This window comes from Anomaloglossus baeobatrachus, chromosome 1 (assembly GCF_048569485.1).
Source record: "Anomaloglossus baeobatrachus isolate aAnoBae1 chromosome 1, aAnoBae1.hap1, whole genome shotgun sequence".
NCBI lineage: Eukaryota > Metazoa > Chordata > Amphibia > Anura > Aromobatidae > Anomaloglossus > Anomaloglossus baeobatrachus.
The window spans coordinates 19,393,792-19,421,771 of NC_134353.1; the positions used below are offsets into that span (position 1 = coordinate 19,393,792).

General features: G+C 46.9%; 1 pseudogene; it reads right to left on the reverse strand.

The window, feature by feature from the left end:
* The window catches only part of LOC142294860 (vomeronasal type-2 receptor 26-like), a 155,483-nt pseudogene that overhangs the window by 120,207 nt on the left and 7,296 nt on the right, over window positions 1-27,980 (reverse strand).

Below are 27,980 nucleotides of genomic sequence, written 5' to 3' on the forward strand. Positions count from 1 at the left end.
CAGCCCCTGGCAGCGATTTATGTCAGATCAGATGGTTGTTTTGCCAGCGCTGCGCGCGCACAGTCCTTGCCTCTGAGAACGCAGCGCCGGCAAAACAACCATCTAACAAAGGATGGGGACAAGGTGGGCACATGACTATAGGATGGGGACAAGGTGGGCACATGTCTATAGGATGGGGACAAGGTGGGCACATGTCTATAGGATGGGGACAAGGTGGGCACCTTACTATAGAATAGGGACAAGGTGGGCACATGTCTATAGAATGGGGACAAGGTGGGCACCTTACTATAGAATAGGGACAAGGTGGGCACATTACTATAGGATGGGGACAAGGTGGGCACATGTCTATAGGATGGGGACAAGGTGGGCACATGACTATAGCATGGGGACAAGGTGGGCACATTACTATAGCATGGGGACAAGGTGGGCACATGACTATAGGATGGGGACAAGGTGGGCACATGTCTATAGGATGGGGACAAGGTTGGCACATGACTATAGCATGGGGACAAGGTGGGCACATGTCTATAGGATGGGGACAAGGTGGGCACATGACTATAGCATGGGGACAAGGTGGGCACATGACTATAGGATGGGGACAAGGTGGGCACATGACTATAGGATGGGGGACAAGGTAGGCACATGACTACAGAATAGGGACAAGGTGGGCACATGACTATAGGATGGGGACAAGGTGGGCACATGACTATAAGATGGGGACAAGGTGGGCACATGACTATAGGATGGGGACATTACTAAAAGATGGGGACATTACAAGGATGGGCATAATACTATTGGATGGGGACATTACTATAGAATAGGGACAAGGTGGGCACATTACTATAGGATAGGGAACATTACTAAAAGATGTTGGCCAACATTTCTATATAGTGATAATTGTAACACTATTAGTTACAAGAAAGGGATAAAATGTAAAAAAAAAAAATAAAATAAGGCATGACTTTTTTTTAACATCAAATTTTTTTTTTTTAATTTTTTTTTTTTTAGATTTAACCAAAGAATGTGCACATTTGTTATAATAATAAAGTGAAAAATGTTGAAAATCAGTCATCCAAAGGTGTGTAATAAAATATATATGGTAGCAATAAAAATGTCACTTTGTCCTGCAAAGAATGCGGCCCCCCAAATTATTTTTTTCCTCGGTGCGGCCCATACACCCAGCCGAGTTTGAGACCCCTGATCTAAACAGTGGTTTTCCAGTAGTTTTCCACAAAAAAAGCAGTGAGACACACAGCATGCATCGCAGATCTAGATTTCTAACCATGGCAACATTGCGTCGTCAAAACAGAAAAATCAGCAGCAGCAGTTCAAGTGGCAGAAGCAATCTTTGTAAAATATGACACACATTTTATAGACCACCACATGCAACAGCAGAACAGAGTAGAAGTCTGACACAGTGAACAACTGAAGCGGATGGTGCAGGAGTATCTAGAGCTCAATATCAATATCATAAGGGGGGGCTTGGACCCTTTTACATTTTGATTTTCAAAAATGGAAGAGCGGCCTGAGCTCGCCAGTCACGCTTTGGATTTTTTGGCCTGCCCGTCAGCCAATGTTCACTCAGAATGTGTCTTAAGCACTGCTGGTAGTGTATTGACCAACAATAGCATCCGGCTGTCCCCTGAAAGTTTAGACTGCCTAACTTTCATAAAGATGAACAAGTCGTGGATGTCCAATGACTTTGCCACCCCAGTCCTAGACGGTGCAGACTAGGCGATGGTGTACTGCTAGAGTTCTGGGAGTGAGAGGCCTACACCTGTCTGTCATCTTGCTGTCTCTTGTGAAAATTCTGGTTCAGGCCTTGTTCCGGAGTTGTTTGATCAAAGGCTGTCTCCACTAAATCTGGAGGCAGAGATAATGGTGCAAATTTTTTGGGAGCACTATATCTGGTTGACATTACACATGTGACTTGCATGGCTAACATCCTCAACCTAGTTGTACAGAGATTTCTTGGGCACTATTCTGGCCTGGATGCGCTGATGCAGAAGGCACAGTCGCTGTATGCTAACTTTTTAAAATGGATAAGCCAGGCAACATCCTGTGTGTTTCGTGGACCATACCTCCCTGCTGTGCAAAGACACTATGGGGAAATGGGGGGGGGGACAATTTATATCACTGTCCTGCTGTCTGACTGTAATGTTTTTAAATATCAAGACTCCAAGATGAGTCTCCAAGTTGTATCTTGTCTGTACTGGTATGGCAGGGGGAGCAAGAAGACGAATCCTGTCACTCATCCTTTTTTATTTTTAAAATGGAAATGCCAGCACACATCCTGTGTGTTGCAAGGAACTTATTTCATTGCTGTGCAAAGACACTATGGTGGAATGAGAGGGGAGCAATTGAGTCACTGTCCTGCTGTCTGCCTTAAATGTTTTTAAATATCAAGACTCCAAGATCAGTCTCCAAGGTGTGTCTTGTCTGTACTGGCACTGGGGTGGGAGCAAGAGGTCTAATCTTGTCACTCATCCCGCTTTTGATTTTTAAAGCTTAAATGCCAGACCACATCCTGTGTCTTTCATGTAGCATACCTCGCTGCTTTTCAAAGACCTTATGAGGAAATGAGAGGGGCCAATTGATGCCACTGTATTGCTGTCTGCCTGAAATGATTTTTAATCTCAAGACTCAAAGATAGATCTCCAAAATGTGGTTTGTCTGTGCTGGCAGGGGTGTGGGAGCAACAGGCCTAATATATCACTCATTACTAGTTTGATTTTTAAAATTTAAATGCCAGGCCACATCATGTGTGTAATGCAATCATACAGTCCTGAAATTAATATGCTTTGCAGAATGCAGTCACACAGCTGCAGAATTGTGGACTACTATCAAGAGTGAGTTTGATCAATGGCTGTGTCCACTGAACCTGAAGCCAGGGAAGACCGTGCGTGATAAGGGGACAAAGCTGGTGGTGGCACTATGCCTGGGTGACATCACACATGTGCATTGTGGGGCTTACATCCTTAACTTGGTTGCACATAAATTTCTAGGCCACTATTCTGTTCTGGATACATTGATGCAGAAAGGATGGTCACTGTGTACCCACTTTTTAAAATGGCACTGCCAGGCAACATCCTGTCCATATCATGGACTATAAAGGCTGCTTTACATGGTACGACCGATTGTGCAATTTCACAATCAATCGTACCCGCCCCCGTCCTTTTTGCGTCACGGGCAAATCGCTGCCCCTGGCGCACAAAGTCGGTAACCCCCCTTCACACGTACTTACCTCCCGTCCGACCTCGCTGTGGGCGGCGAACGTCCACTTCCTGGAGTGGGAGGGACGTTCGACGTCACAGCGACGTCACACAGCCGCCAGCCAATAGAAGCGGAGGGGCGGAGATGGCGGGATGTAAACATCCCGCCCACCTCCTTCCTTCCACACAGCCGGCGAGAGCCACGGGTCGCAGGTAAGCGATGTTAATCGTTCCGGGGGTGTCACACGGAGCGGCATGTGCTACCCCGGGAACGATGAACAATTAAATTAAACGATATTATGAAACCTAGCGACCAGTACACGACTCACGATTTGTGAGCGATACTGCGTTGCTAGGAGGTGTCACACAGGCCGGCATCGCAAGCGATGCCGGATGTGCGTCACAAAAACCGTGACCCCCGACGATCTATCGCACGATAGATCTTCTGGTGTAAAGCAGCCTTAACTCTCTGCTGTGCAAAGATACTATGGGGAAATGCGGGGGGTGGGTGGGGGAGGGGACAATTGATGCCACTGTCCTGCTGTCTGCTGGAAATGTTTTCAAATCTCAAGACTCCATGATGGGTCTCAAGTTGTCTCCTGTCTGTACTGGCAGGGGTGTGGGAGCACCAGCTCTATACCTTTATCTCATCCATCTCAATATTTCTTATGTCAATAATGTAGGATGCTAATGCCTCTGCCAAAACAGTGGTGCTGCATTGTAAAACATTTTTACTGTTTTGGAAGCTTTTCAACCCCATGTAAAGGTGTTTTCTCTGCCATAGTTTTGGCCTCCCATTCAATCCAATGCGGTTTAAAAGGTTCAGAGTTTGGTTTGGCGAAAGAAGTGGTTGTTCGTCAAGACTCGGCAAACTGAACTTTAAAAGGTTTGCCCATCTCTAGTCTAGAGCATGTGGAGATTTTGATCTTTTTACACACAAATTCAGTCGGTGTACTCAGAGTACTATGAGATTTTTCACTGACAGCTCTCAGACCGAAAATAGGATTGTGTGAACTGACCCATGAAAAGTAAGAAAACCCCCTTTTTTGATCAATGAAACTTGAAAAACTTCCTACATAAATTACTGTTATGTTATGAGTAATGAATGAAGCGTCCTCTTACTTGGTCATTTTTCCATACGATCTTTTTCAGGTCAATATTCAGCACTTTTTCTTTTGGTTGATATCCTGTAAAGGTTTCCAGGGGTGTCATATATATGTCAGAATACTTCACAACTTTATGGAAGTAAATGTTTTTTAAATTCCATTTGTTAGTCATTTCTCCTTTCTCATCAAAGTAATCTTTTGTGTAATCACTATTGAAATATTTCACATGTTTTACAGCTTTTGCCAGCTGTGGGAAAGCAATAAAAGTTGTCACATTAGATTTGACTTTTGATGCAAACTATTTTAACATGCAAAGTATAAAACATCAATGTCATCTGTAACCCCTTGGTGATGGAGGTAATTCTGACCTTAGTGACTGAGCCTCATTTTTCACATCTGACATGTGTCACTCTATGGGGTAATAACCCTGGATACTTCTATATATCCCAGTGATCCTGAGAATGTTTTTCATTACACATTGTTATTTACGTTAGTAGTGATGAGTGAGCCCATGGATATTCCCATTTGCCAAACCAGCAGGGGCTGAAAAAAAAATTGGGTTTGGCAGCCAAACTTGACCCTGAATGAGACCCCGGACACCAAACTCCATATAAGCCTAAGTGTCCCGAACTTATATGTTACACACTGGTGCTAGTAAGGGCTGGGGGGGCTGTAAAAAAAATAAAATAAGGAATAAAGCAGGAGTTATCCTTACCAACCTTCCCTGCTGCTATAATACTGTTTCTGAGTTGGAAGATTAGCTCTCATGCATATTCACTGCTTCCCCCGCCCACCGTCAGTCCCGACATCAGTGATTGGTTGCAGTCAGACCATGCCCCCACCCTCTATGACAACGTCTGCGATTGGTTGGAATCACCCACGCTGCCTGCTTCTCTATAGTGGGGTAAAAATAAATAAATACAATGGCGTAGGGTCCCCCATTTTGTGTTACCAAGATCAAGCTATGTGTGTTATCTTGCCTGTGTATCAAAATATGAGAGACCATTAGCGGCTTTTTTAATTAGTCAAATAAATAAATAAACAAAATGATGTGTGGTCTCAACCAATTTTGATGTCAAGCCAAAATAAAGCCAAGAGCTGGGGTTGGTATTCTCATCCTTGGGAATCCCCCAAAAAAATAGCAGTTTGCAGCAACCCAAAATTGTTACATCCATTAGATGCGACAATTCTGGCGCCTTACTTGGCTCATCCTCATTGCCCTAGGGTGGTGGCAGTCGGGGTAATATAAGGGGTTAATAACTTGGCTTAGTAACTGGGAGGGGTCTGTGATACCCCCTCATTACTAATTCTGTAAGTAAAAAGAACTAAACACAAATACACAAAAATCCTTTATTAAAAAAAAACAAAAACACAAAACACCCTCTTCCTGCAATTTAATCCCCAGTTAAAAGTAAGTTTAGGATTCATATATCTGGAGTTTGTTTTAGGCAAAGAATGTGATGATATTTTAGATAATTTTCCAACCTTCAAAATTTGAATGCTTATCTTCTTAAAAGGCCTCCGTCAGCACAAAATACTGATTAACCAAGTCCAGGCGCTCGTGCATCACGGCAGCCAGACATTTAAATCCCCTTCTCGCCTGCTTGTTTTCCTTCTATCTCCACCTTCACTCTTCTTTGATTGTTATCTCTGGCTTCAAAGAGCAACGGATTAGAGATAAGTAGAGATCAAACCGGTGGGGACGTGCACTTAACTGTTTGGCTGTGCCATGATGCACCAAGTGCCTGTATTTAGTTTAAAAAGTCATTTGGTGCTGACAGACGCTCTCTAACATCTTATCGAAAAATGACATACTGTCTGTCATATGTCAGATCCTTCACTTTGATGCCCACAAAGTCCGCATCTTAAGGTGATAATCAGCCATCATGTGCCTCTAACAACCATGGGTGGAATAGAGCTCCTCCTGCAGGTGTTACCCTATTAAATGCTACTATCATTCTGATCTATGACAGTGGCATTTACAGTGTGCCAACAGGGAATGAAGTATTCTAATAGAGCTCTCATAGAACGATCATGAGACACTGATAGCTCGCCATGACAGCCAGAGGTCTGCTGAAGACCCCTGTGCCTGTCATGATTGTGCTCCTGTCAATGCCAGCCTATGCAGGGCATTTGTAGGAGACAGTGGGTTTTGTATATAATATATTATAATATATATAATAATATATTAATATGTACGGATCTTTTCTGCTTTTAATAATTGCTTATCTCCTTGACAATATAGCTTAAAACCTATAATTGCAATCAGAATCAGGGAAATGTTTGATTTTGTATGATTCTTTAAAAAACTTGATATAGGTCTGTCAATCAATATAGCAAAAAGATACAGTTGAAACCAAACGTTTCCCTTCATTCTCTGTAAAGACACATCTGCAGGTTTTTCTCACTATCTGACATGAAATCAGAATAAACCTTTCCCGTTTTAGGTAAATTAGGAACCAAGATTATTTCTATTTTCCAAATGCCAGCACTGGGTATAGCTTTCAGAAAAAAAAAAAAAAGATAAATAAAAAAAACAAACAATTTATTCTCCAAATTTATTAAAACATACAAAAATAGTTTTGTATCATCTAAGGATGAGCCAATTTAAAGAATGTAACATTTCTCAGATTCCCTCAAATCAGGTCTGTAGCTTCAATTTGCATTAAACTATTTAATGTGCATTAAACAGCATAATTATGCCATGAAGTCTCTCCAAACACATAGTATAATGACCGTGGGTAAAACACTATCAACTAAATTATACTCACCATGAAGAAAATAAAGATTTTGAGACCCGACCTACACTTCCCAACATTGAAATTGCTACATAAAAGGACAAGCCATAAGGTTATGAAAGTCGAGGAAATCGCAGATGCCAAAGAAATGCAAAGGATCCCATTTTCAAGCGTCCATCCGCAATCTGTGGCATACTGTATGTCAGGTACATAAAAGCCTGATTGAAAGCAATTTTTTCTTAATACACATGAAATGCAGAAACCAGATTAAGTGTCGTAGTGTTTCACCCAGGGAAGGGGGTACTCGGTCCCGGGCAGTTTGCAGATGGGAATGTCACTTTGGTGGCCGTTGCCCGATCCCGTGCCCTGGGGCTTCTTTTGTAAAGGGAATATTTACAGGGGTAATAGAGTTAATGTACGTGACACCACCTGCTGGTTGTGGTTAAAGGAGATAGAACTGCCGCTGCTGAATGTGGGTACTCCCAGGGCTGGTGGTAGTTGCAGCAATGATATTGGGCCCTCCGCAGGTAGGGCCATGCCTGGGAGATATTAGGGCAATGACAAAGACCACACAAGGTTGTAATGAACAGTCTCCACTTACTCCGTACCGTGGACCACTGGTTCAGGTCCCTTGGAGTATCAGTGCCAATGTAGTGACCGAGGTTGCTCTGTCCCCGGCACTCTCAGTTGGTTGGATCCCGTAGCCTGAAGCGTTTGGGGCCCAACTGTCCCTTTTGGGGAATCAGTCTCCTTCTCCGTACGGCGGGCAGTGCGGACCCTGTGGGGAGGTAAGTGTCCAAACCCCGATCCTAGTTTACTGCTGATGCACCCGGATAATTTGGGTTTGGTGAAGTCCATATAGGTGTCCCACCATGCAGGTGTTTATCAGGCTGTATAGAACTGGTGCCTGATCTAGGGCCCTGTTCCCCGTGCGTGCTCCGGTCCCAGCGGTACTTGCCCATACCCGCCCTGGCGACCTCTCTCCCGTGCCCCCGGGTCACCGTTGCACAGACCCAGCTCAGGCAGGTCTGCACACCTCTCTGTGTGCCACAGAACTCCTAACTGACTGACCCCTCCCACTGGGTGGACTAATCACTGGACTCGTTCCTATCTCTAGGCGACCATCCCCTTACAGATTAACCCTGTGTTGCCAGTGTTGAGTGGAGAACTAGGATTTTGGTTGTGCTTTGGTTGTATCAGCACTAATACTCCAGGTTCCAGGGGGTAGGTCCTGCATCCCCTTGAGGATGCAGTTCCTTGTAGTGACCTGAATGACTCAGGGGTGTTACATTCCCCCTTTGTTAAACACAGCATGTCCTCTGGCTGTAAGCAAAGTAGAGGTTTATTAAACCGGAATGAAAAAGAATAATTTAATTAAATACACAACATTCTTCCAACACAGGGGAGGCTCATGATTTAAACGTTGTAGTAATTCCCCCCATCAACCCACCACCCAAAAAGGTCCTGGCCCCCAGAACCCTCTAAGGAGGCAGGTCATTGGTCCTTTTGGTGACCAGGTCTGTGCCATCTCTATCCCAGAACTTTCCTCCAACCTTCCTCTCCTTGGTGATGGTATCAGTGTCCTGATGGTAAGATGGAATTACTCTTGGGGCAACTATTCACAAGACACAAGTTTGTGTTGGCTGCTGCCAGTCCTGCAGCCAAGGTTCATTTTTATCAACCATTATTCATTAATTTGCAGAAAATCAGCATCCTGCTTGCCACCTCCCACCAGGTTCCGGTGCCTCCTGAGTCTCTGATGTCCTTTTTCAGCCATAACTTAACATAAAAGGAAAAGGTTCAACGGAGATGGCAAAGTCAGGATTAAACTTTCAAGGGATCATTCATTAGCAGCAACATTTGTTTTGTTTTTTTAAATATCACTTTTCATTTTCAAAGCATTATGCAGACACTATTTGAATTTTTGCAGCAGATTTTCAAAGGAAATAACAAACAAACATAACTCTGCAAATGCTGGGATAGCTTGGTTCCGCTACCACAGCGTGGAGGACCTTGAAAACGGTGGAGAAGTAGGAGGATCTGGCAGGGACAGATCACAGATCTCCTGCACATCCAAAGCATACCAGCCCCTCTCTCCGTGGTGTCTGGTATATGTGACCACGTCACCCAGGTGCAGGTCACGGTCTGGATGTCCCTGTTTCAGGTGGTCCAGCACATCTCTGCGGGACTTGAATATGCCAGCGTGCATGCCAGGCTCCTTTATGAAGCCTCAACCTTTTTGTTGGTCAAATTTGTCAACGGTGCCCTGGTATCGTACCCCATGGGCACTCCAGGTATTCCTGTGCAGGCTTTCTTTCTAATGCAGATCACGGGATTTCACCTGCTTCTTTTTGGCAGCCCGGGCCTGCTGCTCCTGGTTCAGCTGCCAAATGGTAGCTTAGCAGGCCTCCTCATCCACTGCTGCCCTCTGTGCCGCAGCAGCCATTCCGGACTCCCTCTCGAACTTTATGCTCCCTGATCTCGAATAACCCACATCCGGATCACCGTTAGCAGATTTCAGGTTGGGCTGGTCACCGGCGCCTTCTCTTGTGGTCGTTGGGTCTTCCAGGGCTGCATCCCGCAGCCTAGCCATGTCTGGTCTGGTTGTGGTCGGTGGCATTGCGGCCTGGTCTTTTTCTGGCCGATGATGGAGGGGGTGCGGCCTGGTCTGGTCTGGCTGTGAGCAGAGGCACTGCGGCCTGGTCTGGTCTGGCCATGGACAGAAGCTCCGGAGACACCGGCAGGTCAGCGGGCAGTGGTATTACAGGTTCCGCTGCCATGGGAATGAGCGGGGCAGAGGAGGTTCCCACGCTTACCGACTCCTTATGCCACTCCTTGTGCGGAGCCCGTTCTGCTTGGATCTGCACCGCCACCACCATCCCCATCATCTCCGTGCACCAGTCAATGATCTGCTGGATCATCTGCAGCCACATCCGGAGACACAGCCAGTCCAGCCCTGCTTCGAGCCAGGGCATGGTTCCGCGGGCCGGAGGAGTGGGCATCCTGGCTTTTGCAGACTCACAGATTTAGTGCTGCAGAGCTGGCATTCTGCCGGCCTCCTTTTAGCTTCCTGTGACTCGTTTCACTTTTGCATTTTGCCACTCCCAGGGGGCAGGGTTGGCTTTTTCGCGCTCTTTTGCCACAGTGATGGCACACCCAGTTTAATCAAAGATGGCGGCAGTCAGTTTATACAAACAGTCCATTAAATGTAATCTTTAAGGCACATGTCACCCGAGTTAACGTGCCTTGTTTGTATCCTGTTCGTGACGCCAGGAAAGGAAGCTGTGGCGCCCAGGGGAGGGGGTACTCGGTCCCGGGCGGTTTGCAGATGGGAATGTCACTTTGGTGGCTGTTGCCAGATCCCATGCCCTGGAGCTTCTTTTGTAAAGGGAATATTTACATGAGAAATAGAGTTAGTGTACGTGACCCCACCTGCTGGTTGCGTTTAAAGGGGATAGAACCGCCGCTGCTGATTGTGGGTACTCCCAGGGCTCGTGGTAGTTGCAGCAATGATGTTGGGCCCTCCGCAGGTAAGGCCGTGCCTGGGAATTATTTGGGCAATGACGGAGATCACAAAAGGTTGTAATGAACAGTCTCTACTCACTCCGTTATGTGGACCACTGGTTCAGGTCCCTTGGAGTATCGGTGCCAATGTAGTAACCGAGGTTGCTCTGTCCCCGGCACTCTCTGCTTGTTGGGTCCCATAGCCTGAAACATTTGGGGTCCGACTGTCCCTTTTGGGGAATCAGTCTCCTTCTCCGTATGGCGGGCAGTGCGGACCCTGTGGGGAGGTAAGTCTCCAAACCAAAATTCTAGTTTACTGCTGATGCACCCGGATTATTTGGGTTTGGTGAAGTCCATAAAGGTGTCCCACCGTGCAGGTGTTTATCAGGTCGTATAAAACTGGTGCCTGATCTAGGGCCATGTGCCCCGTGTGTGCTCCGGTCCCAGCGGTACTTGCCCATATTCTCCCTGGCGACCTCTCTCCCGTGCCCCCGGGGTCACCATTGCATGGACCCAGCTCAGGCACGTCCGCACACCTCTCTGTGTGCCACAGAACTCCTAACTGACTGACACCTCCCACCGGGCTGGCTAATCACTGTACTCGTTCCTATCTCTAGGCGACGATTCCCTTACAGATTAACCCTGTGTGCCCAGTGTGGAGTGGAGAACTAGGATTTTGGTTGTGCTTTGGTGGTATCGGCACTAATACTCCAGGTCCCAGGGGGTCAGTCCTGCATCTCCTAGAGGATGCAGTTCCTTGTAGTGCCCTGAGTGGCTCAGTGGTGCTACAGTACCATTATTGTGTGATGTCTCCTGTTTGTCAGCATGCTGAGAGACAGATTCCTTAAACTGAGAGACCATGGTTTATCACTCTGCTTGATCACTCAGCGTGTAGTCAGACATGTCAATGCTGTTGAGTATCCCAGTGGTTCAGAGGATAATGATGAACTGGAAGTGAACCTCTGCATGGACGGATCATCAGCTTAAAAGCATAATGAGTAGAAATGAGCGAACCCGTAGATATACAGGTTCGGTAGGTCCAGTTGAACTTTGAAAAAAAATCCAGTCCAGGAGTGGATATGAACTCGAATATCTGCCAGAACCCAAACTCCATACAAATCTATGGGGACCTGAGCATTGCGCTGTTAAATGGTGGTAGAAAGGGATAAGGGGGATTAGAGCAAGACTGTAATACTTACCGAGTCTCCAGTGGGGCTGTAACACTACTTGCAGTTTTGCTCATGAACCCTCATACATATTCACTGCTTCCTCCACCCACCGGCAGTCCTGGCATCTGTGATTGGTTGCTGTCATACATCACCTCCACCCTGTGTGACAGCATCTTTGATTGGTTGGAGTTACATACAATGTCTGTATAGTGGTAAAGGAAATTAATACATAAATTGTCTTAGGGTTCCGCTATATTATGATGCCCAGCACAGATAAAGCATAAGGCTACATGATGCAGCCTCAAGCCATGTGCTTATCTTGGCTGTGCATCAAAATATGAGTGACCCTATATGGTCCCCCTAATTTTGATACCCAGCTATGATAAAGCTAACAACTGGGGACTGGTATTCTCAGGCTGGTGAGGCCCATGCTTATTGGGCCCACCAGCCTAAAAATAGCAGTCAGCAGCCGCCGAGAATTGTCACATCCATCAGATGCGTCAATCCCGATATTTTACTTAGATCTTCCCGATTGCCCTGGTGCACTGTCAATCAGGAAAATGTAAGGGATTAATGACAGCTCACAAGCTCTAGTTTAGTAATGGGAGGCATCTATGAGACCCCCCAATACTAATACTGTAAGTAAATAGATATAAACACAAACACTGAAAAGATCCTTTATTTGAAATAAAATACAAAAAAACACTCACTTTCTCAAATTTATTAACCCATAACCCCCATTTTTTACGTAATCCACACAAGGTTCCATGACAATCCCAACTCTGCTATATGAAGTCACACCGCGTGGGCACAGTACATAACCGCCCACTGTGGTTTCAGGCACAGACTGACTAAGCTACAGCTTTGAGCAGTGATGTCACTCAGTATATCTGCGGTCACATCTGGAGATTCACGTGGTATCCCATCTGTGACCGCAGGTAAACTGACCTCAGGTGACCTCATTGAACTTAGTGACCTCACCTCAGGTGAACTCATTCAGTTCAATGAAACCTGCATCTCTTGCCAGAAAACCACATTTTTTTGCCATGCCAAAAAATGCAACATGGTGCTGAAATTTAAACATCAAAGTCCTGACCAATACTGCATCCCCTGGGAAAATGTGATGTAGTTTTGAAGTGATATTCTGCCAAGAGATTGAGATCTTTCTACTGAAATTTATACATCAAATTCCTGCACCAAATCTGCATCTTTTGGCAAAAAACAGCATCTAAATGAGATGTGGTTTTGCTGCAATACTGAGGAGTTATTTTGCCAGAAGATGCAGACTTGGTGTATGAATTTGATGTATAAATTTCAGCACCAATCAGAAATCTGGTGCAGACATTTCAGCACCAAATTAGAATTTCTTGGCAGAAAACCACACTGTAATGGCGTCAGAACCGTTTTTGTGCTTCTTTTTATAACGAGATGCAGATTTTGTGATGACATTTAACAAAAAAAAGCATCACAACGTGATGTGGTATTGATGTGATATTTTTTTGCCAGGAGATACAGTTTTGATGAAGTAATTTATACACCAAATTTCTGCACCAAGTCTGCATCTTCTGGCAAAAAACGCATCAATAGTTCATCAAAACTGTATCGCTTTTCTAAGATTTTTTTTGCCAGAAGATAAAGATTTGGTGCATAAATTTCAGCTCCATATCTTCATCTTTTTGGAATAAAATGTTTTTCTGCCATAAGGTACAGGTCTGAATAAAATCAGTTCACCTAAGGTGAGGTCACAGAGTAGAATGAGATAATCTGTAGTCAGTTTACCTGTGGTCACAGGTGGGGTACCATGGAAACTTCCATCTGTGACCCCAGAAAAAATGAGTCCCGTCTCTGCTCACAGCTGTGGCTCAGTCAGTCTCTGCCAGAAGACAAAACGTAAGTAGTAGAGATGAGCGATGTTCGAGGTTCGCCAATTCCATGTTCGAGTGATTTTGGGGGGTGTTTGAGACGTTCAACGAACTCGAGCCTTTTTCTCAAAGTTCGATAGTTCGAGTAACGTTCGAGAATGGTTCGATCAGCAAAAGCGTGGCTTTTCACGGCTATGTGTGCAGGGAGCCCTCGCTGGCAGCCTGCGGTAAGCTGGTAACCAGGGTAAATATCGGGTATCCAAACAAAGATCTTTGCTTAGTAACTCTAACTACGTGTGCAAAAGTCCCCGAAAGCCACACAGAAGCACTTCCGTCGGATGCCGCTGCAGTCTGTGTCCCACTCCAGCCCCACGACTGCCCGCACAGCAGTGTCCGCAGCTGCCCGCACTGTACGGTGTCCGCAGCTGCCCACACTGCAGTGACAGCAGCCGCGAGGATGACAAGCGCTGCCGTAAGGAGATTAGTAAAGTTCCTTACCTACGGTGATGAAGTCCTACCCTCCTGACATCAGCACTGTCACTGTATTCCATGGCCGCCGCTTGTCACATCTCCTCTCGCTGCCGACCCGAGACTGTCACTAGTGGTGACGTCACAGGCTCTCGTGATACTTGGTTGTGAAGGTGGCGGTCATTGAAGTCAGTGCCAGCGCTGCTGTCAGGAGTGATCACCGAAGATAATGTACCTCGCTAACCTCCTGACAGCAGCGCTCGTCATGCCTTGCAGTGACAGCTCTGCTATCAGGAGTGCAGCGATCACTGCAGGTAATTTACCTCACTAACCTCCTGACAGCACTGCTCGTCATGCCCTGCAGTGATCTGGGCTGACCTATTGATGTTAGCTCAGGTCACTGCATTGCTCTCCAAGCCAATATGGAACATTCTGTTCTTCATTGACTGGGACATTGACTATGGTATGGATTGTTGTGGGACCCCCTTGGATTACGCCGGACCTGGATTTGTTTTTCTTTCTAATAAATTGGTGAAAGAGGGAATGTGTTAAGGAGTGTTTTTTCAAATAAAAATGTGTTTGTCGTTAATTTTTTTTTTTATTACTGACTGGGTTGGTGTGGCGGGTATCTGATAGACGCGTGACATCACGAACCCCAGGGCTTGATGCCAGGTGACATTCCAATATAGTATTAACCTCATATATTACCCTGTTTGCCACCGCGCCAGGGCACGTGGTGAGCTGGAGCGAAGCACCTGGCTGCGGCCTGCTATTTTTAGGCTGGGGAGAGTCCAATAATTATGGACCTCCCTCGTCTGAGAATATCAGACCCCAGCTGTCCGCTTTACCTTGGCTGGTGATCCAATTTTGGGGAGACCCCCACGTGTTTTTTTTTTAAATTATTTATTTAATTTAAAGTAACAGTGTGGGGTGCCCTCAGTTTTGGATTACCAGCCAAGGTGAAGCTGCCAGCTGTGGTCTGCAGGCTGCAGCCGTCTGTTTTACCCTAGCTGGCTATCAAAAATAGGGGAACCCCACGTCATTTTTTTTTCAAATGTATTTATTTTTTGGCTAAATACAAGGCTAAGCACCCCTTAGTGCCACATGAAAGGCACCAAAGGGTGTAAAATTACAAAATGCAGGAGAGTGGGACATTATGTGTCTTTCTGCCATTATAATGACAGAAAAGACTGATATGAAGTGTACAAGCAAAAGAACATCACCAGAGCGCTCTACGCTGTGAAAAGCAGTAGAAAATGGCACTGGAGTCAACATGTGACCGTCTCATGTAGGTTGAAGCTATGGATCCTGGGTAAATTTATGTATTTTCCCTCTTTCAGTTTTTTTGCGGTACACAAAAAAACGGAAGGCACACGGATGACAAACGGATGACATATGGACCCTATACGGAACGGAACAGAAAAGGATGCCACATGGATGCATTTGTGAAAAAAATGGATCGTTTTTTGCGGACCGCAAAAACAGATCAATCATGTGAATGTAGCCTTATTCTGATCTGCCGTTTATAAACAGCAGGCAAAAATAAGTGAATAGAGCCCCCCCAGCGTCAGAAAATCTCCAGAGTGTCAGGGGGTAGCTGAGACACTGGAGATCATGATTCAGGACGATTTTTCTGGTCCCCGCTCACGTGATCACAGGTATACACCGTACACCGATGATCACGTTACTGTAAATGACAGCGCCGCTAAAAAATTATTTATCTCCCATCTGGCATGAACAAACATCTCAGATGCGAGATAAATCTCCTCCCCGGTCCCCTCCAGTCCCCCGGTGTCGCCAAAGTGCCCCTCCCCTGATCCCCTCCTGGAAATCCAAGATGACCGCGCGCACAGCAGCGCGCCGGCTGCATTCACCCTAGTCCTCTGATTTCTGTCGCATGTACCATGACACATGCGACTCCTCCCCAGGCACTGCCAGGTCACCCCCTACAACCCCACCGGTGTTCCCCGGTGTCCCACAGTACCTGTGCAACATTGATCCCCCACAGCCACCTCCTTCACAATAGACGCTGCCGCATGCACAGAGCGGCTGTCAGCTCAGCTTCCTGTGTTCAGACACAGTGAGTGGAGGTAACCATGCATCTGTAAGCTACTGCAATGCCCTGCTCCTGAGGTAAGGAACATAGTTAATCAGGAGAGCTATACTACATTTCCAAATGGAGGTATTTGATTTTATAGTTTCCCTGCTGAACGACTACCAATCATGAGAGTCCATTATACGCCACAAGAAAACATATCTAAATAGCGAGCTCTGTTGTTTAGTATTTATTCAGCAGGATAACTGGACTTAAGGTTTCCGACACACATCCGTGAAAATGCATGCACGTGTGTTATGGTCCGTTTTTCGGGTCCGTGTCCCGTTTTTGTGTCCGTTTTTATGGTCCGTGTGGCATTTGTGTGACCGGCATATGCTAGCCCTGTATGCGTGTATAATGCCCATGTGTGCGTGAGATTTGTAACTGATGTGTGAATGTTTTTTCCGTGTGAAATGTTCCATGTTTAATATAAAATGTCGTGTTTGATTACCCGCAGACAGAGTCGCGCGCTGAGAATGAACTCGGGTGACCTTCACCCGACTTCATTGTCATACCGTGGCTCTGTCTGTGTCGCATACTGATTAGCAGTCACCCATGAAGGATTCATGGGTGACCGCTAATCCCCTGAGTGACTGCAGTGAGCAGCGCGATTAGCGCTGCCGTCACTCAGGTTACCCGCGGCTAGCTGGATCCCCCACCCGTGACCGCAACTCACCTGTGACGTCATCGCTGTCACTCGGGCGACTTGCTGTCACAGGTGGAGGATCCAGCGGTGGCCGCGAGTAACCTGAGTGACATCATCGCTGATCGCGTGGCTCACCTCAGTTGCTATGTCGAGCTGTCCGGAGCGGCGGTGTTCTTCTGCTGCTCCTGTCACCTTCATGTAGCAGAGCTGGAAGCGACGCGGGACCTCCGTGGATTACGCCGGACATGGATGGGTATTTGGGGCTTAATAAATTGGTGAACGAGGTTTTTTTTTAGTGTTTATTATTTCAAATAAAGGATTTTTCGTTTTGTGTGTTTATTTACTGTAACATACAGATTAATCATGGAAGGTATCTCGGGGAGACGCCTGACATGATTAATCTTGGACTTAGTGGCAGCTATGGGCTGCCATTAACTCTTTATTACCCCGATTGCAAACACACCAAGGCAATTCGGGAAGAGTCGGGTAGAGTCCCAGAACTGTCGCATCTAATGGATGCGGCATTTCTGGGCGGCTGCTGGCTGATATTGTTAGGCTGCGGGGCTCCCCATAACGTGGAGCTCCCCATCCTGAGAATACCAGCCTTCAGCCGTTTGACTTTACCCTGGCTGGTATCAAAATGGGGGGGAACCGCACGTCGTTTTTTTTTAAATTAATTATTTTTTAATTTTACTGCACAGTATAGACCAGCCCACCGGTGGCTGTGATTGGTTGCAGTGAGACAGCTGTCACTCGGCGTGGGGGCGTTTCTCACTGCAACCAATCATAGGCGCCGGTGGGTGGGGAAAGCAGGGAATACGAGATCGATTAATGAGCGGCCGGCTTTTTCAAAATAGTAAAAGCCGCCGGAGCAGTGTGAACGCCGTGCAGCGCCGCGCCAGTGATCGGTAAGTATGAGAGAGGGGGGAGACTGACCGACAGACAAAGAGAGGGACAGACAAGACCGAGAGAGAGAGAGACCAACCGACAGAGAGAGACCGACCGATGGACTGAGGGAGATTGACCGACATAGACAGAAAAAGAAAGAATAGCCGCTACAAAAAAGCACAAAACGTACACGGAGCATACAGAGATGCCTCCGTGTGACGTACTTGTGCGCACCAAACCATTGACTTTCATGGTGTCCATGTGTGCGTGTTCCGTGCAGGAAACGAACATGCTGCTGTGCAAAACGGAAACACATATGGATCACGGACATGATGAAAAACGCAAGTTTGACCACAAACATAGATTAACATTGGTGCACGTTTGTCCGTGTCTCCGGTATATACGGAAACGGACAAAACACGCACGTTTTTAACGGATGTGTGTCGGAGGCCTAAAGGGGTATTCCATCTCCAAGATCCTATCCCCAATATATAGTAGGTGGAATAGCAATAATATCAGGACATACCTTTATTAGCAAATTTAGTATAGTTCTCCTGATTAGGCATGCCCTTACCTCATGAGCAGGGCATTGCCGCTTTGGTAGCAACAGTTACGACATGGACTGTGGACCCGGGGAGAGTGGGTGCAGATTCATTGCACCCAAACTCCTCACATGGAGGGTCTGCACTCCTAGAAAATGGGATACTTTCCCTGAACGTGTCCCCCCATATTCTAGACGGTCCAGAGTCGTCGTGGGACCCCCTTATTTTTTTTCCTTACAATAAATTGGTGAAAGAGGCAATGTTTTGGGGAGTGTTTTTTCAAATACATTTTTTTTTTGGCTATTTTTTTTGTTAGTACTGACAGTTTGTGATGTCGGGTATCTGATAGACGCCATGACATCACAAACTGCTGGGCTTGATGTCAGGTGACCTTACAGTTAGGTGCCACCCACGTGCCGTCGCTGCTCGGGTCCGGACCTTCCGGTGGCTGGCTTGAGCATCTCCGGACCCGGGGGTCTTGCGGACACGCCGAATAAAAGGGGGGGGATGGAGATGTACGGGCTAGGCCGTGATAGGTTCATGACGCCACCCATGGTGTGTGGTGAAGTGGGACACCAACGCTGCTGTTACGAAGCACCCTGGGGAAATGTTGTGCAGCAAGTTGTTAACCCCTCTGTGGGCAGAGATGGTGGCCCCGGGACCCGGTGGACGTTGGTGCAGGGAGATGGGCGACCGCAGGGTGCTGGTGTACTCACTATGAAAGAACATATGAGTCTCTGGAAACCAAGGTGATGGTGGTCGGTGCCGACAGCCGGCTGCGTTCTGGTCCCCCACCCAGCTGGTGGTCTCTGTCTTTCACCTGCACCTTTTTAGAACGGTGGACTGCCTGTGCCTGAAACTTCAGGAGTCCGCTCCCGGCTGGATGTGGCCTAAGGAACCCTTGCCCACAGACGCTGGCCCGTGGGATCTCTGAGCCTTGGCGGTGACTTTCTATCCCCCTTGTTGGGCTATTGTCTTCTATTAGGGACTTTGGGTGGGACAGGACCTCTAGTCCTGGCCTCAATCGGTTAATTTGCTGATTCCAGTTGCTTCTGGTCCCAGCCTCAGGGTCCGAGTACCCCCATCTGTGCTCCGGTTTCCGATTCGGTTCCGCGGGTCAGTACCGGCGGGCTACGACCCTGTCCCGGTCCACCTCAGTTCCATCGAGCCATCTTCCCGGCTCCTGCAGACGGAGACCGCCGTCTGCCTCCTAGCCAACGGCACCAGGGCTCCAACCCTGGTACCGGTCAGTCAGTTCCAGACCTGACACACAGGCCTGCTCCTCACTCCTCTGCCCTTGAACTTGACAGACTGACACTCAACGCTTTACTGCGGTTTGTCCCGCCCCGGGCTGTCTAGACCCCTGGGTGGGCGTGCACCAACTGCCTGGTCACACCCACTGGTGTGTCCTCTAGCCCTAAGGGGGGGGTGACTAGGGTTTGTGTGTTTGGCTGATGTTACCTATGGGGAATGGTGTTCTGCAGGGGCCTATTTGTGACTACCTGGCCCGGCCAGGGCGTCACATTATTATTTATAAAATATTCTTAAAAAAGAGCCTGGGGTGACCTCCACATTGGATCACCAACCACGGTAAAGCTGCCAGCTGTGGTTTTCAGGCTACAGCCATTCTGCTTTACCCTAGCTGGCTATCAAAAATACGGGGACCCCACGTAATTTTTTTTTTTAACTATTTTTTTTAAATAAAAAAAATTTATGGGCTTCCCTGTATTTTGATTGCCAGCCAAGGTAACACCAGGAAGATGGGGGTGGCAACCCGTAGCTGTCTGCTTTATCTGCGCTGAGAATCAAACATACCGTGGAGCGCTACGTCATTTTTTTTAATGATTTATTTTTACAGCACTGTCATGTCAGGCAATCAAAATACAGGGAAGCCCATTTTTTTTTTTGTAGTTATTTAAATAAATAATTAAAAAAAAATATATGGGCTCCCACTGCATTTTTTGTATTGCTAGCTAAGGGTAATCCAAGCAGCTACTGGCTGCTTGGTGTTACCTTCACTGGCAATGGAAAATCCAGGGAAGCATTTTTTATTTTTGGCTGCTTGGTGTTACCTTCACTGGCAATGGAAAATCCAGGGAAGCATTTTTTATTTTTTTTGCCAAAAAACTAAAAAAAAAAATGACGTGGACTTTGCCATATTTTTGTATGCTAGCCAGGTACAGCAGGCAGGTACAGCTGCCCCCAACCCCCAGCTGCCTATTTGTACCCGGCTGGGAACTAAAAATGTAGGGAAGCCCTTTTTTTAATTATTTCATGAATTTCATGAAATAATTAAAAAAAAAACGGCATGGGCTTTGCCCCATTTTTGTGTCCAGCCAGGTAAAACTAGGCAGCTGGGGATAGGAATCCGCAGCACAGATTGGTCCAAGCTTTCTGGGCTCCTCTGCTGTGAACTGCAGTCCGCAGCTGCCCCAGAAAATGGCGCTTTCATAGAAGCGCCATCATTAGGCGCTGTATCCAACTCTTCCAGCTGCCCTGAAGCCGGGTGGCTCGCTGGGTAAAAATGAGTTAATACTAGCTTTGTTTTACTAGCTAGTATTAAGCCAGAGATTCTTAATGTCAGGCAAGTTTGACCCGGCCATTAAGAATCTCCAATAAAGGTTTAAAAAAAAAAAGACACCACACAGAGAAAAAATACTTTAATAGAAATAAATACACAGACACATTAGAGACTCCATGTTTAATTACCCCCTGTCATCCCTCCATGATCCTGCTCTTCTGTCTTCTTTCTCCTCCAACCCATGCAGCTCTGCTACATCAGACAGCACTGCATAGGAGGAAGAATGGTGCTGCTCCCGTGCAGTCTAATCACTCAGTGAGAGTGAGCACAGGCTGCCGGCTGTAAGCGGTGATGTCACCGCTGACAGGCATGTTACCATTGCAATGGTGCTCCGATCACGTGATTCCCGATGCCGCTATTCACCAGCTGTGGCATCTTGTCTCTGCATGTGGCTGACTCTGTAAAGAGCGCTGACATGCATGGACGGGGAAGCCAACGATGTGCCAGAGCATCTCGCCGGTAAACGGACATGCTCAAACGAGCACCGCTTACCGGAGAGATGCACTGACAGGACCTAGGACTGGCATGACGTCATAGCCATGTGACCAGTCTGTAGCCAATAAGATAAAAGACACGTGACTGGTCCCATGGCTATTTTGATGTCACGGAAGGGCCTATCATCAGTGCTGGTTACCAGGAGGATGCGGCAATTATCGGAAGGAAAAGCGGCGGGAGACAGAGTGCAGGACGCGTCACGGGGACCTGTAAGTGTAATGGCAATGTTTATTAACTGTATGTGTACATGTATAATGTGTTTTTATGTGTTTGTGTTTGCCTCCCATTGTTTTCAATGGAGTTTGAGAGGTTCATCGAATGGTTCGTCGAACGTTCGCCGAACCAGCCTTCCGTTCGATGAACCGAACCGAACTCGAGCCTTCAGAGGTTCGCTCATCTCTAGTAAGTAGCAGAACCAGGAACGTCGGACCTAGGTGTTTGGGGTTAGTAAAATGGAGAAAGAGTTTGTGTTTGTGTTTATTTCTTTTCACTGACAGTATTAGTAATGGGGGGTGTTGTGAATGTTAGTTATGTTTTGGCTGCTGGGAGGCTCCCTCTGGGGGCCAGGAAGGGTTTGGACAGAGACCAGGTGGGTTGTGCAGTGGGTGTTTCCTTTGCTGACTCTCTGCTTATTTAAGTCCTGGTCTGATTGCAGGCTGTTGCCGGATGTCAGTTGTTCTTTGTATCTCCAGCCAGCTTTATCCTGCTTTATACCACATCTACTCCAGATAAGTGCTTGCTCTTTATTTATTGTCTGGTTCTTTTGTTTATCTGGGTTTGTCATTTGTTGTGGTTGGTTTCAGTTTATTTCCTTCCAGGGATTTTCCCCTCAGTGGATTGTTGAGGAACTCCCTGCAGTTCTGTGTGGAGTATAGCTCCTTTGAGTACATGTGTTTGTGGCTTGTTGAATTTGTTATGATTCTTGTTTTCTGTTCATTGGTATGACAAGGGCACCTGGTATAGGACGGAGTTCAGATCGAGCGATCTGAGGGCCTTTTTGTACTATCAGGAAGTTGGTATTTTGCAGGGTTTTTCTCTGGTCACCATCAGTCCCTTTCCTGTCCTTTCCTATTTTAGTCAGCGGGGGCCTCACCTTTTGCTAATCCTGTCATCTACCTGTGTATTGTGTTTTTCCTATATCACCGCAGTCTTTGAATGTGGGGGGCTTGCTATTCTTGTCTATTTTCTGAGGCAGAGAGTTATTCATCTTTCCTACCTTTAGGATAGTTAGTTCTCCGGCTGGGTTCGCGGTGCACAGGATGTTAGTTCATCCCTCGGCTACTTCTAGTTGTGATGGTTAGTAAGGGGATGGCGGCCAGATTAGTTGCCAATGCTCTTGTCACCTTTTGCCAATGATTTGTGGTGGTCTCATAGACACCTCCCATTACTAATCTAGGGCTTAGTGGCAGCTGTTTGCTGTCATTAAACCCTTATGTTATCCCAATTGCCACCGCTCTAAAGCAATCGGGATGAGCTGGGTAAAGTGCCAGGATTGTTGCATCTAAAGGATGTGTAAGAGAACAGAATCCATTTTGCTCCTATAATGTCCATCTTGTCTTATATCTACTGATATCATAGGGCCCAGCTAACACTGATTAGCGTGGATATTTCACAGTTTTGTTCATGCCCCTGGTGCTCCTATTGGTGCATAGTTCAGAGGGAACTCTTCCTTTTTCTTTGGCGCTACATAAACTGGTCACATGTATTAATAAAGGAGAATTCTTTGCGTACACCGTACTAAAGGGTGTTTTACACACTGCACAATAGCACCCGCCCACGTCGCTGTTTCGTCATAGGGGTGATCGCTGCTGTAGCGAACAATATCGCTACGGCAGCGTCACACGCACATACCTGCTTAGCAACGTCGCTGGAGACACCGAACAATCTCTCCTTTAAGGGGGAGTTTCGTTCAGCGTCACAGCGGCGTCACTATGCAGCCGCCGAATAGCAGAGGAGGGGCGGAGATGAACAGCCGGAACATCCCGCCTACCTCATTCCTTCCTCATTGCCGGTGGACATAGGTAAGGAGATGTTCGTCGTTCCTGCAGTGTCACAGATAACGATGTGTGATGCCGCAGAAACGAGGAACAACCAGCGGCATGCACCACCAACGATATTATGAAAAGGAGCGACTTGTCAATGATCAACGTTTTTTGACGTTTTTGCGATCGTTGACAGTCACTCCTTTTAGTTACATACAACAATATCGCTAACAGCGTTGGATGTGCGTCACGAACAACATGACCTTGACAATATATCGTTAGCGATATCGTTGTGTGTAAAGTACCCTTAAGTGTGTGCTGTATTGATTTCTGGAGTGCTTGTAAAATAAATCTTATTAATTTGGAGTTCAAGAGGCATAGAAGGAGTGTATTTCACTTACAGATATGACAATTCTGGGCAACTGCAGACTAGTATTTTATGGCTGGAGGAGCCCTATAACTATGGGCCTCCCTAGCCTGAGAATACCAACTCCCAGCTTTCGGCTTTATCATGGCTGGGTATCAAAATAAGAAGAAGCGCATGCGTCTTTTTTTAATTATTTAAATATATTATTTAATAAAACAGCGTTCATCCCCCCAGATGGACTCTGTTTTTTTACATAATTTATTTAAATAAAAAAAAAAAGCCGCATGCAGTTCCTCTTATTTTAATACACAGCCAAGATAAGCGCACGGCTTGGGGCTGCAGCCTACATCCATGTGCTTAATTTGTGCTGGGTATCATAATATGGGGGGACCCTATGCCAATTTATTTATTTTTACACTATAGGTATGCAGTGTGTGTGATTCCAAACAATTACAGATGCTGTTACACAGGGTGGAAGCGTGGTCTGACTGCAACCAGAGACGGCGGGCCTGCCAGTGGGGAGGAAAGCAATGAATACGTATGATGGTTAATGAGCAAACAGGGAAGTAGTTAAACTCTCGAGGGAGACTAAGTAATCATAACGCTCCTGCTTTATTCCAATTTCTTTCCTTTTCCTTTATTTCTTTTTTAATTTTCTGGGTTTTCAAATACGAACAGTTACACAGAGTTGTCAGATTACTCCGCATTCGTGGCTCGTGCACGGACACTAGGTATCCGGTATGGACCCTGGACTTTACAGTTCAGCTTCGCCCATCACAAATTCTGAGTAGTGATTCATTCTCTTCTGCAAATTAAATTTGACCACAGCCTAAGACGTCAACTGTGCTTACACAAACAGAGGACATTTGTTCGATATTGACCCACAAGCTCGACATTCACCCACAGCTGTTTCTTTCATCTCATGCCACCACTCTCAAAAGCTATCATTGCGCAGAGCAAAATTACTAAAGGAATTGAGGTCTGTCCTCTAAAGCAATGAGTTTGGCTTTTGTCTTGGATACTATGATAGCCATAAATTGGTCTGGAGACCATATGTACTTTACGGCAAAGTGTCCTTACTTCTGGGATTATGGAGTTTGGTGGCATAATGTACGTTAGCAGGACCCCTCTTGTCTTCTTTCCAAATGCACTAACAAATTAGGATTATTGATTTCGTCAAGTATAAATAGTGCAGACATTTCTTCAAAGTGCCCCAAGAGCTGTTTTTCAACAACCCTTATAGTGCATGCTATAAGAAGCTTCCTTGGCCTAAACATACTCCCATAGCTGTACCATCTCCAGACTTGTCTCCCACTGAGCATGTCCCACCTTGGACATCATTAGTCGGCAAGTGTGAAAACAGCTGCCAGTAGTGGATCTTGATAATTTAACCCCATAGCGACGGCCTAACGTCTCAAGACGTCGGAAAAACAGGGTACTTATTCTGTTCCGACGTCTTGAGACGTCAGGCCGGAAAAAGCTTGTAGCGCCCCCCAGTGACGAAAAATCTCGGGGGTTTCAGCTACCGGAGGTAGCTGAGACCCCCAAGATTATGAATCGGGGTGTTTTTTTTGGACCCCGTTAATGCGATCGCCGGTATACACCGTATACCGGCGACAACATTAAAAAAAAATAAATGGCCGGTAAAATTGATTTATTTCTCATCTGACGTGATCAAACATGTCAGATGAGAAATAAATATGAGCCCTTAGTGCCCCCAAAGCCCCCGGTACCGGAGAGTCCCTCCACCACCCCTACCCCCCCTCCGGAAAATCCAAGATGGCGCCGACGCGCGCTGAAAACTCCCGCCGCCGCCGGCTCTGCATTCATTTCCCTCCGATCTGAAATGATCAAACATTTCAGATCGGAGGGAAATGTCCTCCCCCTGACCCCTCCTCCGGTCCACCGGAGATCTCTGGTCCCCGGAGCCCCCTCCGGTCTCCAGAGCCGCCTCCCCCCTCCCCCCTCCGGAGCGTGGAAGATGGCGGCCGCATTCATCCTGCACTTTCTGCCGCATGTGACACGTCACATGCGGCAGAAAGTTGTTCCCAGGTCCCGCCGTCGCCGTCGCCGTCGCCCCCCCCCCAGCCCCCGGTTTTACGTTACCTGGCTGCTGGTGCTCCTGCTCCGGCCCCGCGATCACAGCACGCCGCCTCCTTCTTGAAAGCTGACGGCGCATGCGCAGACAGCGGCTGTCAGCTGGATCCCTGCAAGCAGGGATCCTGCTGACGTCGCTACTGCACAGGCTACTCCACTGTGGACCGGGGGAGGGTGAGGGCGGTAATCTGCAGTCACACTCCTCACATGGAGAGACTGCTGTTCTAGAAAATGGGGGGTACGTTCTGTGAGCGTGCCCCTCATATTCTAGAATGAGGTTACTGCAGGTCACTCTGCCCTAGGTTGGACCGGGGCAGTGTGAGTGCAGTATTCTCAGATTACTGCACCCACACTGCTCATGGAGAGCTTGCTCTTCCAGAAAATGGGGGATACGTTCCCTGAACGTGCCCCCCATATTCTAGAAGATCCAGAGTCGGCGCGGGACCTCCAAAATGGATTACAGCGACCGAAATTTATTTATTTTCAATAAATTGGTAAAAGAGGAATGTTTCGGGGAGTTTTTTTTTCAAATAAATTTTTTTTTTGTCTTTATTTTTTTCTATTACTTGACTGGGTTAGTAATGTCGGGTATCTGTTCAGATGCCGTGACATCACTAACCCCAGGGCTTGATGCCAGGTGACATTACAGCTGGTATCAACCCCATATATTACCCCGTCTGCCACCGCACCAGGGCGCGGGATGAGCTGGAGCGAAGCGCCAGGATTGGCGCATCTAATGGATGCGCCACTTCTGGGGCGGCTGCGGCCTGCTATTTTTAGGCTGGGAAGAGTCCAATAACCATGGCTCTTCCCACCCTGAGAATACCAGACCCCAGCTGTCCGCTTCACCTTGGCTGGTGATCTAATTTGGGGGGGACCCCACGTTTTTTTTTTTTTTAAAAAACGCCTGGGGAGCCCTCCAAATTGATCACCAGCCAAGGTGAAGCTGTCAGCTGTGGTTTGCAGGCTACAGCTGTCTGCTTTACCCTAGCTGGCTATCAAAAATAGGGGGGACCCCACGTCGTTTATTTTAATTATTAATTTTTTGGGGGGCTAAATACAAGGCTAGGCACCCTTTAGTGCCACATGAAAGGCACTAAAGGGCGCCAGCTTAGAATATGCAGGGGGTGGGACGTTATATATGTTTGACATCTATCCATTCATCCATTGTAGCATTTTAGGCTGTGTGCCCACGATCAGGGTTTGCAGCGTTTTGGGCGCAGAGTGTTTTCCCTGCGTCCATAACGCTGCGTTGTGCAGTAGAAGCACAGTGGAAGGATTTTTAGAAATCCCATGCCCACTGTGCTTCTCTTCTCCGCAGCATAAACCGACCTGTGGCGCAGCTTCCCAAGCCTCCACATGTCAATTTATGCTGCGGAGATGAGTGTTCTCTGCAGGTAGCATAGAGCTCCACAGCGGCCTGAACCCAAATCGTGGGCATGGGCAGCTGCAGGAAGGCTGACACTGTGTACTAGATGCCGTGTCGCTGGATCATGGCCACATAGCCTAAAAGTGAGACATTTGTTGCTACAGCAACATTTTTGTGAAGTACCTGTGGATTCAAAATGCTTACTATACTCCTGAATAAAATCCAGTTTCCAAAATGGGGTCACTTGTGGGGGGTTTCTAATGTATAGGTACCCAAGGGGCCCTGCAAATGTGACATGGTGCCCGCAATTTATCTCAACTTTTCCAGAATTCAAATGGTGCTCCTTCCATTCCAAGCCCTCCAATTTATGCAAACAGAGGTTTTTGGCCACATGTGGGGTATCCCTGTGCTCATAAGACATTGGATAAAAACCTGTTGGGTCCACGGTTTGTTGTTGTCTCTTGAAAAAGTGAGAAATTTGATGCTGAAGCAACATTTTTGTGAAAAAAATGAAAATTTTCAATATGGCAACCTAAGCTTATCAAATTCTTTGAAGTATTCGTGGATTCAAACTGCTCACTATACACCTAGATAAAAGCCTTGAGGTGTCTTGTTTCCAGAATGGAGTCACTTGTGGGGGACCGCCACTTTTTAGGCACCTCAAGGGCTCTCCAAATGCAACCTGGCGTCCGCTATTGATTCCAGCCAATTTTGCAGTCAAATGGCACTCCTTCCCTTCCGAGCCCTGCCATGCGCCCAAACAGTTGATTTCCACCACATATAAGGTATCGCCAAACTCAGGAGAAATTGCACAATAAATGTTATGCTGAATTTTTTCCTTTTACTCTTGTAAAAAAAA